A 14,049-nucleotide genomic window follows, 5' to 3' on the forward strand; every position below is an offset into this window, starting at 1 on the left:
TGCAATTACGATACAAGAAGTCTCTTGTGTCCCCAACACACCTAATACACTTGTCAGATGTATAGGTGCACTAGTTCGGCGAAGAGATAGTGAAATACAAGTAATATGGATGTATATGAGTGGTAATAACAATCTGAAATAAATATGGCAGCGAGTAAACATGTAACAGAACTTGTTGGAAACGGTGTTTCGATGCTTAGAAACAAGGCCTAGGGATCATACTTTCACTAGTGGACACTCTCAACATTGCAATCATAATTGAATATAAATATAAGCACTTCACTATGCTATTCTGAATTACTCTCTGGCAAGATAACGAACACTAATTCATCATGTAGGTAAACCTTAAAGATGTATTCCCAAGTACTAATAAACACCCCACGCTGTCACTGTGAGCATTCATAGGAGGTACTAACACACCACAATTTCATAGAGACATCCAACTCAAATCATAACCCGAGTGAACAAGTATTCCGTGAAATATAGCCTAAGAGACCCACACGGTGCACACACTATCACCTTTACACACGTGGGACAAGGAGTCTCCGGAGATCACATAAGTAAAATCCACTTGAATAGCATAACGACATCTAGATTACAAAGCTCATCGTATGGATCTCAATCATGTAAGGCAGCTCATGAGACCATTGTATTGAAGTACATGGGAGAGAGAGATGAACCACATAGCTACCGGTATAGCCCTTAGCCTCGGGGGAGAACTACTCCCTCCTCATCATGGGAGACAGCAGCGGTGATGAAGATGGCGGTGGTGTCGATGGCTCTGGAAGGTTTCTCGTACTGTGGCTTATTCTCATCGAAGTTTTAGGTCATCAGGGCTTAAATAGGCGAAGAGTCGGAGTCGGAAGAGGCCTGGGGGCTCCACACACCAGGGGGGCGCCCCCCCCCCTCTGGCCGCGCCGCCACCACGTGTGGGGGCCCTGGGCCTCCCCTCTGGCCCCTCTTCGGTGTTTTGGAAGCTTCGTGGAATTATAAGATCGTGGGCCTTGATTTCGTCCAATTCTGAGAATATTTCCTGTGTAAGATTTCTGAAACCAAAAACAGCAGAAAACAGGAACTGGCACTTCGGCATCTTATCAATAGGTTAGTTCCGGAAAACGCATAAAATCATCATAAAGTGTGAGCAAGACATGTAGGTATTGTCATAAAACAAGCATGGAACATAAGAAATTATAGATACGTTGGAGACGTATCAGCATCCCCAAGCTTAGTTCCTACTCGTCCTCGAGTAGGTAAACGATAAAAAGAATAATTTCTGTAGTGACATGCTACTTACATAATCTTGATCATACTATTGTAAAGCATATGAGATGAATGCAGCGATTCAAAGCAATGGTTAAGACAATGAGTAAACAACTGAATCATGTAGCAAAGACTTTTCATTAATATTACTTTCAAGACAAGCATCAATAAGACTTGCATAAGAGTTAACTCATAAAGCAATAAATTCTTAGTAGAAAGCTTTGAAACAACACAAAGGAAGATTTAAGTTTCAGCGGTTGCTTTCAACTTCAACATGTATATCTCATGGATAATTGTCAACATAAAGCAATATAACAAGTGCAATAGGTAAACATGTAAGAATCAATGCACAGCTGACACAAGTGTTTGCTTCTGAGATAGAAGGAAGTAGGTAAATTGACTCAACATAAAAGTAGAAGAAAGGCCCTTCGCAGAGGGAAGCATGGATTGCTATATTTTTGCTAGAGCTTTTATTTTGAAAACAAGAAATATTTTTGTCAACGGTAGTAATAAAGCATATGTGTTATGTATAAGATATCCTATAAGTTGGAAGCCTCATGCATAGATTACCAATAGTGCCCGCACCTTGTCCTAATTAGCTTGGATTTACATGGATTATCATTGCATAACATATGTTTTAACCAAGTGTCACAAAGGGGTACCTCTATGCCGCCTGTACAAAGGTCTAAGGAGAAAGCTCGCATTGGATTTCTCGCTTTTGAATATTCTCAACTTAGACATCCATACCGGGACAACATAGACAACAGATAATGGACTCCTCTTTAATGCATAAGCATTCAACAACAGATAATATTCTCATAAGAGATTGAGGATTGTTGTCCAAACTGAAACTTCCACCATGGATCATGGCTTTAGTTAGCGGCCCAATGTTCTTCTCTAACAATATGCATACTCAAACCATTCAACTCATGATAAATCACCCTTACTTCAGACAAGATGAACATGCATAGCAACTCACATGATTTTCAACAAAGGTGAAATAGTTGATGGCGTCCCCAGGAACATGGTTATCGCTCAACAAGCAACTTATTAAGAAATCAGATACATAAGTACATATTCAATACCACAATAGTTTTTAAGCTATTTTTTCCATGAGCTATATATTGCAAAGAAAAAGGATGGAATTTTAAAGGTAGCACTCAAGCAATTTACTTTGGAATGGCGGAGAAATACCATGTAGTAGGTAGGTATGGTGGACACAAATGGCATAGTTTTGGCTCAAGGATTTTGGATGCATGAGAAGTAATCCCTCTCAATACAAGGCTTAGGCTAGCAAGGTAGTTTGAAGCAAACACAAGTATGAACCGGTACAGTAAAACTTACATAAGAACATATTGCAAGCATTATAAGACTCTACACTGTCTTCCTTGTTGTTCAAACACTTCACCAGAAAATATCTAGACTTTAGAGAGACCAATCATGCAAACCAAATTTCAACAAGCTCTATGGTAGTTCTTCATTAATAGGTGCAAAGTACATGATGCAAGAGCTTAAACATGATCTATTGAGCAAAACAATTGCCAAGTATCAAATTATTCAAGACAATATACCACTTACCAGATGTAGCATTTTCTGTTTCCAACCATATAACAATGAACGAAGCAGTTTCAACCTTCGCCATGAACATTAAAAGTAAAGCTAAGAACACATGTGTTCATATGCAACAACGGAGCGTGTCTCTCTCCCACACAAGCATGAATTAATTCAGAGAATGGAAATAACAAAAAAACGAAAATAAAAGCACACAGACGCTCCAAGTAAAGCACATAAGATGTGACGGAATAAAAATATAGTTTCACTAGAGGTGACTGATACGTCTCCAACGTATCGATAATTTCTTATGTTCCATGCTTGTTTTATGACAATACCTACATGTTTTGTTCACACTTTATGATGATTTTATGCGTTTTCCGGAACTAACCTATTGACGAGATGCCGAAGTGCCGGTTCTCGTTTTCGCTGTTTTTGTTTCAGAAATCCTAGTAAGGAAATATTCTCGGAATTGGACGAAATCAACGCCCAGCATCTTAGAATTGCATGAAGCTTCCAGAACACCTGAGAGCCACCAGAGGAGGGCCCTGTGGGCCCCAGATGATAGGCCGGCGCGGCCAGGAGGTGGGCCGCGCCCCCCTATTGTGTCGTCGCCTCGTCGCCCTTCCGACTCCGCCTCTTCGCCTATTTAAAGGTCCCTGACCTAAATCTTCGATACGAAAAAGCCACGGTACCAGAAACCTTCCAGAGCCGCCGCCATCGCGAAGCCAAGATCTGGGGACAGAGTCTCTGTTCGGCACACCGCCGGGACGGGGAAGTGCCCCCGAAGGCTCCTCCATCGACACCACCGCCATCTTCATCACCGCTGCTATCTCCCATGAGGAGGGAGTAGTTCTCCATCGAGGCTAAGGGCTGTACCGGTAGCTATGTGGTTAATCTCTCTCCTATGTACTTCAATACAATGATCTCATGAGCTGCCTTACATGATTGAGATTCATATGATTTTTGTATCACTATTCATCTATGTTACTCTAGTGATGTTATTAAAGTACTCTATTCCTCCTCCACGGTATAATGGTGACAGTGTGTGCATCGTGTAGTACTTGGCATAGGTTATGATTGTAATCTCTTGTAGATTATGAAGTTAACTATTGCTATGATAGTATTGATGTGATCTATTCCTCCTTCATAGTGTGATGGTGACAGTGTGCATGCTATGTTAGTACTTGGTTTAGTTGTGTTGATCTATCGTGCACTCTAAGGTTATTTAAATATGAACATCGAATGTTGTGGAGCTTGTTAACTCCGGCATTGAGGGTTCGTGTAATCCTACACAATTAGTGGTGTTCATCATCCAACAAGAGAGTGTAGAGTGGTTTTATTATGTGATCAATGTTGAGAGAGTCCACTAGTGAAAGTATAATCCTTATGCCTTGTTTCCAAATACTGCTATCGCTGCTTGTTTACTGTTTTACTGCATCTCTATTGCCTGCAATATTCCCACCATCAACCACACGCCAGTTGTAGCATCAAGTATTTTCTGGTGCCGTTACTAATGCTCATATTCATTCATACCACATGTATTTCACTATCTCTTCGCCGAACTAGTGCACCTATTAGGTGTGTTGGGGACACAAGAGACTTCTTGCTTTGTGGTTGCAGGGTTGCATGAGAGGGATATCTTTGACCTCTTCCTCCCTGAGTTCGATAAACCTTGGGTGATCCACTTAAGGGAAAACTTGCTGCTGTTCTACAAACCTCTGCTCTTGGAGGCCCAACACTGTCTACAGGAAAAGGAGTGTGCGTAGACATCAGTGACCTGATAATTTGTCGATGAAGAAGGGGATGCCTTGGGCATGCCCAAGCTTAGACGCTTGAGTCTTCTTGAAATATGCAGGGATGAACCACGGGGGCATCCCCAAGCTTAGACTTTTCACTCTTCTTGATCATATATCATCCTCCTCTCTTGACCATTGAAAACTTCCTTCACACCAAACTTCTCATAAACTTCATTAGAGGGGTTAGTGCATAATAAAAAATTCACATGTTTTAGAGGTGACACAATCATTCTTAACACTTCTGGACATTGCCCAAAGCTACTGAAAGTTAATGGAACAAAGAAATCCATCCAACAAAGCAAAAGAGGCAATGCGAAATAAAAGGCAGAATCTGTCAAAACAGAACAGTCCGTAAAGACGAATTTTTCTAGGGCACTTAACTTGCTCAGATGAAAAAGCTCAAATTGAATGAAAGTTGCGTACATATCTGAGGATCACGCACGTAAATTGGCAGAATTTTCTGAGTTACCTACAGAGAACCCTGCCCAAATTCGTGACAAGAAGAAATGCTGTTTCGCGCGAGTAATCCAAATCTAGTATCAACCTTACTATCAAAGACTTTACTTGGCACAACATTGCAATAAAATAAAGATAAGGAGAGGTTGCTACAGTAGTAACAACTTCCAAGACACAACAAAACAGTAGCAAAATAAAAACATGGGTTATCTCCCAAGAAGTGCTTTCTTTATAGCCATTAAGACGGGCTCAGCAATTTTAATGATGCACTCGCAAGAAATAGTAGTTGAAGCAAAAGAGAGCATCAAAAGGCAAGTATGAAACAAATTTAAGCCTAACCCACTTCCTATGAAAAGGAATCTTGTAATTAAACAAATTCATGAAGAGCAAAGTGACAAGCATAGGAAGATAAAACGCGAGTAACTTCAAGATTCTCAACATAAAGAGGGGAAACTTAATATTATTAAGATGCATATAACCATGTTTCCCTCTCTCATAATAACTTTCAGTAGCATCATTGATGAAATCCACAATATAACCATCACTTAAAACATTCTTATCATGAGCTACATGCATAAAATTATTACTACTCCCAACATAAGCATAGTCATTCTTATTAATTGTAGTGGGAACAAATTCAACAAAGTAGCTATCATTATTATTCTCATCAAGTGTAGGAGGCATAGTATAATCATAATAAAATTTATCCTCCATAGTAGGCGGCGCCAAAATACCACTATCATCATAATCATCATAAATAGGAGGCAAAGTATCATCAAAGAAAAATTTCTCCTTAATGCTTGGGGGACTAAAAATATCATGCTCATAAAAACCAGCTTCCCCAAGCTTAGAATTTTACATAGTATTAGCAACAATGGTGTTCAAAGCGTTCATACTAATATCATTGCTACTAGCATGCAAAATAGGTTTTTTAATTTTCGCATCAAACAATCCATATCTTAACTCAGGAAATAGATTAAAAAGCTCACTGTTATTTTCCATTATGCCTAACTAGTGAACAAGAAACAAAAAGATGCAATTGCAGGATCTAAAGGAAATAGCTTCGAGCACTCACACACCGGCAACAGTGCTAGGAAATAGCTTAGTAGTCGGAGGATGTGAATACCTTTTACCCTACCTCCCCGGCAACAGCGCCAGAAAATAGCTTAGTTGCCGGGGTCCGGAGTGTGAGTGCCTTTTACCTTACCTCCCTGGCAACGGCGCCAGAAAATAGCTTGATGTCTACGCACGCTTCTATTCCTGTAGACAGTGTTGGGCCTCCGAGAGCGAGAGGTTTGTAGAACAGCGAGCAAGTTTCCCTTAAGTGAATCACCCAAGGTTTATCGAACTCAGGGAGGAAGAGGTCAAAGATATCCCTCTCAAGCAACCCTGCAATTACGATACAAGAAGTCTCGTGTGTCCCCAACACACCTAATACACTTGTCAGATGTATAGGTGCACTAGTTCGCGAAGAGATAGTGCATCATATGGATCTCAATCATGTAAGGCAGCTCATGAGACCATTGTATTGAAGTACATGGGAGAGAGAGATGAACCACATAGCTACCGGTATAGCCCTTAGCCTCGGGGGAGAACTACTCCCTCCTCATCATGGGAGACAGCAGCGGTGATGAAGATGGCGGTGGTGTCGATGGAGATGCCTTCCGGGGGCAATTCCCTGTCCCGGCGGCGTGCCGGAACAGAGACTTCTGTCCCCTGAATCTTGGCTTCGCGATGGCGGCGACTCTGGAAGGTTTCTCGTACTGTGGCTTATTCTCATCGAAGTTTTAGGTCATCAGGGCTTAAATAGGCGAAGAGTCGGAGTCGGAAGAGGCCTGGGGGCTCCACACACCAGGGGGGCGCCCCCCTCTGGCCGCGCCGCCACCACGTGTGGGGGCCTTGGGACTCCCCTCTGGCCCCTCTTCGGTGTTCTAGAAGCTTCGTGGAATTATAAGATCGTGGGCCATGATTTCGTCCAATTCCGAGAATATTTCCTGTGTAATATTTCTGAAACCAAAAACAGCATAAAACAGGAACTGGCACTTCGGCATCTTGTCAATAGGTTAGTTCCGGAAAACGCATAAAATCATCATAAAGTGTGAGCAAAACATGTAGGTATTGTCATAAAACAAGCATGGAACATAAAAATTTATAGATACGTTGGAGACGTATCATAGAGATCGGTGTGGTTCCTAGTGCATTGGACCCACTAGTCATCTACTGTGACAACATGGGTGCCATCGCCAATGCACAAGAACCAAGGTCACACAAGAGGCTGAAGCATATCAAGCTGCGTTATCACTCGATTCGCGAGTACATCGAAGATGGAGAAGTAAAGATTTGCAAAGTACACACTCGATCCGAATGTAGCAGATCCGTTAACTAAAGCTCTCCCTAGGGCAAAGCATGACCAACACCAGAATGCCATGGGTGTTAGGTACCTTACAATGTAATCTAGATTATTGACTCTAGTGCAAGTGGGAGACTGTTGAAGATATGCCCAAGAGGCAATAATAAAAGTGGTTATTATATATCTTTATGTTTATGATAAATGTTTATATACCATGCTATAATTGTATTAACCGAAACATTGATACATGTGTGTTATGTAAACAACAATGAGTCCCTAGTAAGCCTCTTAACTAGCTTGTTGATTAATAGATGATTAGTTTCATAATCATGAACATTGGATGTTATTAATAACAAGGTTATATCATTATATGAATGATGTAATGGACACACCCAATTAAGCGTAGCATAAGATCACGTCATTAAGTTATTTGCTATAAGCTTTCGATACATAGTTACCTAGTCCTTTCGACCATGAGATCATGTAAATCACTTATACTGGAAAGGTACTTTGATTACATCAAACGCCACTGCGTAAATGGGTGGTTATAAAGGTGGGATTAAGTATCCGGAAAGTATGAGTTGAGGCATATGGATCAACAGTGGGATTTGTCCATCCCGATGACAGATAGATATACTCTGGGACCTCACGGTGGAATGTCGTCTAAATAGCTTGCAAGCATATGAATAAGTTCATAAGAGACCACATACCACGGTACGAGTAAAGAGTACTTACCAGGAGACGATGTTGAACAAGGTATAGAGAGATACCGATGATCAAACCTCGGACAAGTAAAATATCGCGTGACAAAGGGAATTGGTATCGTATGTGAATGGTTCATTCGATCACTAAGTCATCATTGAATATGTGGGAGCCATTATGGATCTCCAGATCCCGCTATTGGTTATTGGTCGGAGAGAGTTCTCAACCATGTCCACATAGTTCACGAACCGTAGGGTGACACACTTAAGGTTTGATGTTGTATTAGTAGAACTTGAATATGGAATGGAGTTCGAAGTATTGTTCGAAGTCTCAGATGGGATACCGGACATCACGAGGAGTTCCGGAATGGTCCGGATAATAAGATTCATATATAGGAAGTCATTTTATAAGTTTGAAAATGATCCGGTGCATTTATGGAAGGTTCTAGAAGGTTCTAGAAAAGTCCGGAAGAAATCACTTTGGAAGGCGGAGTCCCGAAGGGACTCCACCACCCATGGCCGGCCAACCCTAGAGGGGTGGAGTCCCAAGTGGACTCCACCAAGGGGGCCGGCCACCCCCCTCATGGAAGGGTGGGAATCCCACTTGAGGTGGGAGTCCCACCTTGGGTAGGTTTCCCTACAACATGGAAGGTTTTGGGTTGGGGTCTTATTCGAAGACTTGTAGTCCAACACTTGGGGGTTCCACCTATATAATGAGGGGCCAAGGGGAGGGGGCCGGCCACCACAACAGCACCACCTTGGCCGCACCCCAAGGAGGCCGACCACTCCCTCTCCCCAAACCCTAGCCGCCCCACTCCTTCCCCTCTCCCGCAACGCTTAGCGAAGCTCCGCCGGAGATCTCCATCGCCACCGCCACCACGCTGTCGTGCTGCTGGATTCAAGGAGGAGCTACTACTTCCGCTGCCCGCTGGAACGGGGAGAAGGACGTCGTCTTCATCAACACCGAACGTGTGACCGAGTACGGAGATGCTGCCCGATTGTGGCACTGTCAAGATCTTCTACGCGCTTTTGAAAGCAGCAAGTGATCCTCTACCGCAGCAACAAGAGCATCATCTTGTAGGCTTTGGAAATCTTCAAGGGTGAGTCTCGTTCATCCCCTTGTTGCTCCCGTCTTCTAGATTGCATCTTGGCTTGGATTGCGTTCTCGCGGTAGGAATTTTTTGTTTTCTATGCAACGCATCCCTACAGCATGGTGAAGCCATGAGCCTCACAAAAGCTTGAGCATAAGCACAGGAGTAGCTGCAGATAGGATACACATGCATAAGCAGCCCAGTAGCAGCTAGGAAATCTACAGAACCATGAACAACAAGTAGAGTGGAGGAGCCTAGGCTAGAGCATGATAGGAATAGTAGCACAAGCATGGCCACATGAGCAACAGCATAGCAGCAGCAGCACACATACAGTAGCAGCCGCACAGAACCATGGATGCCAAGGCATCCAGATGAAGGAGAGGAGGGAGCACAAGTGACAGAGAGAAGGAGGAGCACATACCTGGGAGCAGGAGCTTGCAGACGCTGCCATGGCGGCCACGGCGGCACGGACCAGGCCACGGCAGTGCCAAGCTACAGCCAGGCCAGGCCACGCCGAGCGCCACCACACCCAGCACACCACCAGCACACCGCCGAGCAGCACCAGGAAGGCCTGGAGCGCCTGCCGACGCGAATCGTCGGTGGAGGCCGTAACCCTAGATGCAGCGAGGGTCGAGGACGAGCGAACAAAGTCGCGAGCATCAGATCGACGCGGATAGATCGACGCGCTGTCGCGAGATGCGTCGAACGCACCCCATGGCGGTGGCGGAGGTGATCGGAGTTGGCTGGAATCGACCGACGACGACGGAGGTGACGCGAGCGTCGCGGGAGCGTTAGGGTTAGGGTTTCGGTTCATGCGGGAGAGGAGTAGGTGAATGAGGCCGGTTGGGCCGGACCAGGCGAGCTGGTCCAACCTAACCCATTGGGTTTCACCTGACAGGTGGGCCTAGGGGCAATATGGTCATTTCACTTTATTTTAAAAACATATACTTTGACATAATTTAATAAATCATAAATAACTCTAAAAATAGAATAAAATATGAAAACCACTTAGAATTTATTCTCTATCATAATAAAATACCACTTAGAATTTTTGGGACAAAGTAAAAAATTTAATAATTATTACCCAAAGAAAAAATGCATTAATAAAAGTAATTAAATATTGATCTCACGTTTTTAATAATTAGATAAGTCCATAAATTACTTGGACTCAACTTAGTCTTGGAAAAACCGCAAGACAATATTTTTACTCTTAAGGAGGAAAAATAAATTGTTCTTATCTCGAAAACTCCGAGAATTAAGTTAAAAACACCAGCTGGGAGGGAAACAACTTAAATACACCAAAGCATGCATCATTTGAATCTTTAACCATTGCCCTTATCGGACAATGATGTTATCTTTCAGAAACCGAGGATAAGGGTCAGTCCACACCATCCAACTGCAATATCTTGCAGTCTTCAGGCAAGTTCATCGCTTGTTCATGTCATTTGAGTATTTTTACCAAATTACTTGCAAAGTACTATACTTATCACTCCTGCATCAAAAACAAAAGACTAATTTCATAACTATGAATACGACTAAGTGGTTGGCAATGGAACCATGGTATGAGTCCGGTGGAGGTTCCATTGCAATGGGTTTATAATCACATAGGATTAACAAAAAATGTAGTTCAGTGGTTCTTGCGCCATAATCATCGCGTTTACCATAAGGTCTGGAGTGGGACAGAATAGTCAGCTGTTCTTTTCCCTCTCGCATATCAACGGGCACAATCGTAGGTGGCCAGCTGGGATATGCTTAGGCAGGGAGGAAGCCCCGGAGGACAAAGCCCATTGCTTCTACTACGGGTTGTACCTATGATGGATTGTAACGGGCTGGCCCAGGGATCAATCGTATGAGTTGGTCGAGGCCAGTGGTTTACAAAAGGGTGGGTATGTGGGGTCACGGGAAGGCCCAGTGATTGGCTATGACTTATACCTGGCCTCACACCAAGGAAGTGTGAACGAGAACTAGGCTCGGTTGGTTACAAGGTTAAGTTCTCTTATGGGTAAAGTAACACACCTCTGCAGAGTGTATCAAATTGTGACATGTCGCTCCCTGTTCCGGGAATTGGAACTGCAAACGCGGCTGGAGAGGAACTCCATGAAGTTCTATCAACCGGTGAAGGCTGGTGGACATAGCTCTTTATAATAAAAGCAACCTTTTGAAGAAATGATTACCAAAAACCTGCATGGCCTTTGACTTTCTGGTTCATGGTCGTAGCTAGTGCATAAAACACATCTTTCCTATAATGAACTTGTTGAGTACGCTCGTACTCATACCTCTTTAAATCCCATGCTTAGATTGCCAGAACAGCGTTGAGGGGAACCATGAGGAGGAAAACTACGAGGAGCCAGATCTCTCTGGAGGCGTCGAAGGAGTGGACTACCTGATCGAGTTTGGCACCAACGAGACTGAGGAGGAGGCATAAACTAGTAGGGTTCTATAGTAGTAGTCGGGCAGCACCAAACACTATAGAATAAGGCTGCTCGAGAAGTCATGGTTCTTAGTCTGGTCCTACCCATAATGCGTAGGCTTAGGGAAGTTCGACTGGAACTTCCAAGTTATCCTCTGTGGACTCAAGAGGAGCTCCCTTATTATGTACACCTTTGGCTTGTAATAATATTAAGTGAGTAAGTTTGGACCAGCTATGTTTCTGTTGTACCACTCTGAGGGATGTGATATTTGCGGATTGGTACTTCGCACATGTTATATCCACGAGTAGCATATACAACATGCAGTGGTATGCAGGGTCACTACACTTAATGGTGGATCCTTATCTTATAAGATGATTTATTCAGAGGCAATATTGATTTATGTTTGTCCTTGATGTATATATGTTATCTATATAGATCTGTTGTTCTTTGTTATTTTAGGATTATCCACCTTGTGGATAAATTTATTGTGTTGCACTTGAACATATGTGAGCTTACTCTTAGAAGCCTACATGTGGAAGGGTAGTAACAATTAAGTAGTAACATACTTACCAATTCTGGGGCAACTATGAATAAATATCGGCCATGTGGATATCAGGATCCCCATGAACACGGGAAGTGTGGGCCGTAATAGTTTTCGCTCAAAGAAGAAGAGTGTGGAAACGTACATGATCTACATCTGCAATATGCATGCTCCAAAAAGAGTACCATAAAAGTGTCGGAGAGTTCCCTATCAACGTGTTGGCATGTCCCGTTATGGGAGTATGCACTACCCCGCCAAGACCATCGACCCGGAAAGGAAAGCGTTAGCAGTGACGCACACCCTTGGACACATGAAGTAAAGTGTCAACAGTAATTTTACCACATCCTACTTGGGCATGTAGTGAAAAGACATAATAGTATAAAGCAATATACATGTGTTCAGGAAAATCATCGTGCATCTTCGCCATGTGTGGATGACTTCTACAGTGGTCAGATACGGTGGATGGGACTTTTCCCTTGCCCCGTATCTACCAGAAACTATATCCACGATGTGGAGCAGTGGCAGAGGTACCCCAGACAAGACTAGAGTGACGTTACCCGGGAAAAACAGGACGTCCCGCCCATACTGCCAAAGTCAACATGGGTGGTAGTTCACTGTTGAAAGTGCATGGACCCCATGTGTGGTTTTGATAATTGATGACAATCCCTATCGACTAGTGTTTGCATTGAGTTCCACTATAGGTTTGATCCATACGCAATGCTTTAACCATATGTTGTCTTCAATGTTACAAGAAGAAGCAAATAAAGAAGATGATAAGGGGTTGCCCGATCTTCTCTGTAAGCACAGTAGTGGAGATGAACACACGATCAACACAGCGGAGATAACACGATGAGGAGGTGGAGATAACTTGTATGATGCCGATAAATTCTCTCGATTGATTCCTGTCGCCAATGCAACAGCTCTCAACCCTGCAAGATATTCGCAACTCCACACACTTGCGCACGTAGCCGCCGACCACAAAGCGGTAAATTGCAACCTTCTAATTCCCAATGGAACATGAGATCACGCAAACTTTCAGTAGCAAAACACCAGATCGATGCGAATTGGTGTATAGATTCAATAGAGTTGCAAAGCAATCAACTATGAACTAGGGTTTATCTTAAACATGGTCTAAACCTATTACGGGGGCATCCTGGGCATTTATATAGGGGTCCAGGACGACCAGAAGTCGAGAAAATACAATAATAACAGACCCAGATCGGGATCTGGTCGAGACTGACTCGGACACGGCCAGCCTGGGGGTCGGTCGACTGGGACAGGGGCCAGACGGTCCTTTGAACCGGGCCAGGGACCGGGCTGTGACCGGGCCAAGGGGCGGGGCTCTCAGTACACCCATCCGGATGGCACCGGTCCAGGAGCCGGCGGGCGCCGGGCTTATCCGGTGTAGGGGCCGGTTTGGTCGGGCATGGGGCCGGGCCGGCCAACGGCCGGTCACGCCGGGTGTAGCGCCGGCCTGGACTTCATCTTCCTCCTTTGCGCATGCCTCCCTCTCCTCCCTCGCGCGTACATGAGGTGTCTTCATGTCCAGCACCATGTCCAGTTATCCTCCTCCTCGTGCGATGCTTCCTTTATCCTCGTACCTGATCATACACAACTCAAAGGATTTTGGTAGTATAAAATTCTCATCAATCAAAGTATCGTTTAAGAATAAGTTCACCTGTTGTTTTAGTAGCTTCGCACGAGCTCTTGTCATAGGTCCAATCCTAACTTCATTGGACTTGAGCTTCACAGCAACATCTTCTTCATCTTGTAATGACGGAGGTATTAGTTCAGTTGGGATGTCCTCATCATCATCTTCACACCAAATCTGGTCATCTTGGAAATAGATCAAGTGAAAAGTATGTCTTGAAAAAGACGATGGAGTGAGA

The sequence above is a fragment of the Lolium rigidum genome, chromosome 2 (genome assembly GCF_022539505.1).
Source record: "Lolium rigidum isolate FL_2022 chromosome 2, APGP_CSIRO_Lrig_0.1, whole genome shotgun sequence".
Taxonomy (NCBI): domain Eukaryota; kingdom Viridiplantae; phylum Streptophyta; class Magnoliopsida; order Poales; family Poaceae; genus Lolium; species Lolium rigidum.